Source organism: Loxodonta africana, chromosome 22 (assembly GCF_030014295.1).
Source record: "Loxodonta africana isolate mLoxAfr1 chromosome 22, mLoxAfr1.hap2, whole genome shotgun sequence".
In the NCBI taxonomy this organism is placed as follows: domain Eukaryota; kingdom Metazoa; phylum Chordata; class Mammalia; order Proboscidea; family Elephantidae; genus Loxodonta; species Loxodonta africana.
Genome location: NC_087363.1, coordinates 26,520,450 through 26,525,016, shown reverse-complemented (window position 1 = coordinate 26,525,016; position 4,567 = coordinate 26,520,450).

Genomic DNA, 4,567 nt, shown 5'->3' with positions numbered 1-4,567 from the left:
TGCCTCGCTACCACCAATGACTGCCCTAACAGGGAACACAACAGAGAATCCCAGACGGAGCAAGAAAAAAGTGGGATGCAGACCTCAAATTCTAGTAAAAAGACCAGACTTAATGGTCTGACTGAGACTGGAGGGACCCCAGAGGTCATGGCCCCCAGACTCTCTGTTAGCTCAAAAGTAAAAAACATTCTTGAAGCCAACTCTTTAGAACTATAAGACATAAAATGATACTGGTGAGGAGTGTGCTTCCTAGCTCAGATAGATACATATTTATCTATTTGTGTGGGCAGCTCCTGTCTTGAGGCGAGATGAGAAGGCAGAGGGGGACAGGAGCTGGTTGAATGAACATGGGAAATACAGGGTGGAGAGAAGGAATGTACTGTCACATTGTACAGAGAGCAACTAGGGTCACATAACAATGTATGTATAAATTTTTGTATGAGAAACTGACTTGAATTTTAAGCTTCGCTTAAAGAAAAAAAAAAAAGATTAGCCAGTGGTTGATTTTCTACTCTATTTCCTCCCTTCCTCCTTAAAGCCTCATTGTTACTGGTCTAAAACAGCCCCTACTATTTTTTCAGAAGGTGGAGTATCGCTGCATAAAAAAAAAATTTTTTTTTTTTTGCATACTTACTAATTAACGTAAATAAAACCCATACGCTTTAATGTCTTTGTGTTTTATTTTTGGCACATGTGAGATCTCTCTTCAGATCAACTTCCTCCAACCCCACCCCCCCCACCCCTGGCTGCTGGGGTCACCTCACCCAGATAGTGGGATCCGGGTGACAGTTCCAGCCCAGTTACCTCCACCCTATCCCCTTGGCATAGCGGCACACTCGCATCCTTGGGCCATCCTTGTTGCCTCACTTTCATGCCTTGTGACCGCCCAATCCCCTTTCTCCATCCTTTTTTCCTTTGTTCAGCTGTCTACAACCTAGTAGTGCCCCACCCTGGAATGAGGTGCTGGCCTCCCCTTCTTACAAGCCCCAGGTGATTCTCTGAGAGCCCCCTCATTTGACTTTGAGAGAGGAAGCACCACTCTCCTTCACATCACCACTCCTGCAACGCTTTCCTCCCCACTTGTCTCCTTATACTGACAGGGGTGGAAGGAGTTGATGAGATGATGGGGCATGAGGCTGATTCTGTCACCTCTTCTTAAGCCCTGGGAGTGGTGTCTGACCCCAGGTGTTGGTGGTTTCCTTTAGAATGTGGGGTACTTAACACCTTTTTGTACTCAGCCTTTGGCCCTGGTTGCCAGTTCTGGGGCACCCGGAAAAGTCCCAGATAATATCCTGTTATGCATAGAGCCGAATATACAGCTGCAGGTGTGATCTGACCAACTGAAAATCACAGTGGTCTATCACCTTAAAAAAAATTTAAGCCAGTTGTTGTCAAGTCGATTCCATCTCATGGTGACCCCACATGTGTCAGAGTACAACTGTGCTCCGCAGGGTTTTCAGTGACTGCTTTTTGGAGGTAGGTCATCAGGCCTTTCTCCCCAGACCATCTTAGTCTGGAAGCTTCACTGAAAACTGTTGAGCGTGGTACCAACACTCAGGCCTCCACTGGTGCTGCATATGCAATGCATTGGCCAGGAATTGAACCCAGGTCTCCTGCATCAGGCCAGACTTTGGGCTGTGCTAAATATAGTTACGGAAGCCCTGGTGGAGCAGTGGTTAAGAGTTTGGCTGCTAACCAAAAGGTTGGCAGTTCAAATCCACCAGCAGCTCCTTGAAAACCCTATGGGGCAGTTCTACTCTGTCCTAGAGGGTCATTAGGAGTCAGAATCAACTCGATGACAATGGACTTGGTTTGGTTTTTAAATACAGCTATGGAATTATGTTGAACGAAAGAAGCCAGATGCATAAGAGAACAGACCATGATTTCATTTCCAGGAGTTATAGAACAGGCTCATCTAATTTATGACGCTAGAAGTAAGAGTTACCTCTGGGCAGGTCACAAGAACACTATCCAGTATAACAGGAGTATTCCCTATCTCAATCTGGGTGGTAGTTACATGGGTAGGTGCATATTAAAACTGCACCAAGCTGTACATCTAGGGTTAGTGAACTTTGCTGCACGTAAGTTATACCTCAATGTTTCAGTTATCTAGTGCTGCTATAACAGAAATACCACAAGTGGATGGCTTTAACAAACGAAAATCTATTCTATCACAGTTTAGGAGGCTGGAAGTCCCAATTCAGGGCCTCGGCTCCAGGGGATGGCTTTTTCCCTCTGTCACCTCTGTCATCAATCTTCTCCTGGACTAGGAGCTTCTCAGTGCAAGGACCCTGGGTCCAAAGGACACACTCCCCTCCTGGTTCTTCATCCTTGGTGGTAAGAGGTCCCCTTGTCTCTCCACTCCCTTCTCTCTTTTATATCTCAAAAGATACTGACTCAAGGTAAAATCTAATTTGTAGATTGGGTCCTGACTCATTAACATAACTGCCTCTAATCCTGCCTCATTAACGTCACAGAGGTAGAATTTACAACACACAGGAAAATCACATCAGATGACAAAATTGTGGTCAATCACACAATACTGGGAATCATGGCCTAGCCGAGTTGATACACATTTTGGGGAGACACAATTCAATCCATAACACTCAATAAAAAAAATAACATGAAAAAACTATATTTATGAACAATTTTTAATAAGATAGGGAAATGCTTATATTTAATGTCTGGCAAAAAAGAAAGAAAAGCGGCATAAAGAATAATATAATGTGAAAACAATCAAAATATTATGCATGGGGAAAGTTCTGGATTGAACATAATATATGCTAATGGGACTGTTTTGAGGTTGTGAGAGTATGGCTATTTTATTTTTACTTCCTAGTTTTCTGTTTTCCCCAGTTTCATACAATGAGCATGTGTTGGTTTTATAATTAGACGTTTGTTTAAAAAAAAAATAAAAGATTCATCCGCTACTATTACAGCCCCTTTCGCTGTTGACTCCCACTGACCTAGAGCCAGCTCCAGCCCCAGGTGTTTTCAGATGAGCTGCTGTCGGGCAGGGCTTCAGCTCCCTGTGCTCACGTAGTTGGCCCTTGGAACCCACGCTGTTTCCTGAGCAGTGGCCAGAGATGGGCAAGCAGGGTGAAGCAACCATTGGAACATGGGCTCAATGACTGGATGTGACACTTAACCCAAAGGCAGCCACTTAAAGCTGCCCCAGTGGAGGCCTGGCATGCGACTCCTCCAAGATGAGCATTGAATCTAGAGTGACCAACCAATCAAAAGGTCATTTCTCATGGGGGCACTGAATGCAATGCATATAAGAACCAGAGCTCACTATCGCATGTGATTGGGGAGGGTGGGGGGAGACAAAGCAAAAGGAGAAGCAGAGTCCAAGGAGCTAAGTCATAAGAATAAGAATGGTAATCAGCTAGTTTTTGTTTGAGTTGCTGTATCTGGAATCATGTTTCATTTATTAAATGCATGCATTTAATAATGCGTTAGAATATTCCATGTATCCTTGGGGTGAACCCCCGTTCCCAGGGGTGACCTGAACTCATCTCTGGACATAGAAAGCCTTGTTTCAGCCTGTGAAGCCTAACACTAATTCCTTCCAATGTGTATTTTCCAAACCAACTCAGCCATGAGGGTGTTTAGTGTTTAAGGTGGAAGCTGCCTTAGGAACCCCAGGTCTAGCCCATCACTCGGCAGATGAGGACACGGAAGCTCAGAGAGGAAAGAGTGTTGCAAAGGTCACACAGAGAGTCCTTGGCATGATCTGTGTGACTCTGAGTCTGGTCCACTGCTCCACACTGCCCCCTGGGGGTGGGCATGCCTTCTCATCCTCCTCCACCCCAGGACAGATGCAGGGAACACAGGGCAAAGCCCAGGCTTCACCCGGTAAAGGTATGAGCCAACAATGGTTACAATCAGAAATATAACATTTTGTCCTGGGTTGAACTGGGTCCCCCCTCCCAAAAATCACATCCACTCATAACCTCAAAATGTGACCTTATTTGGAAATAAGGTCTTTGCAGATGTAATTATTTAAGTGAAACGAGGTCATACTAGATGATGATACTCTAATCCAATCTGCCTAGTGTCCTTATAAGAAGGCCATGTGAAGACACAGAGACTCACGGGGGAGAAGGTCACGTGACAATGGACGTAAAGACTGAAGTGATGCAGCTGCAAGCCCAGGAACAGCAAGGATTGATGGTAACCACCAGCAGCGAAGAAAGGGTTCTGCCCTAGAGCCTTCGGTGGGAGCATGGCCCTGCCGACATCTTGTTTTGAGACTTCTAGCCTTCACAACTGTGAGAGAATGAATTTTTGTTGTTTTAATCCACCCGATTTGTGGTACTTCGTCAGGGCAGCCACAGGAAACTAGAAGACGTTTGTCCAGCATCATCTGAGAGTTCCACACCAGTGTATTACCAGTGACTGAAAGTCTACTCTTCAGAGGACTGAAATTGTAGTCATGTTGCCTATTTTGTGTGAAATTTTACACTAATTCATTTGTTTCTCATTTTGTGTACTCTTTCTAGAACATAAGTTATATTTCTCTGCTTTAAATAGCATCTTGAGGGCTTGCTCTGTGCAGGTATCT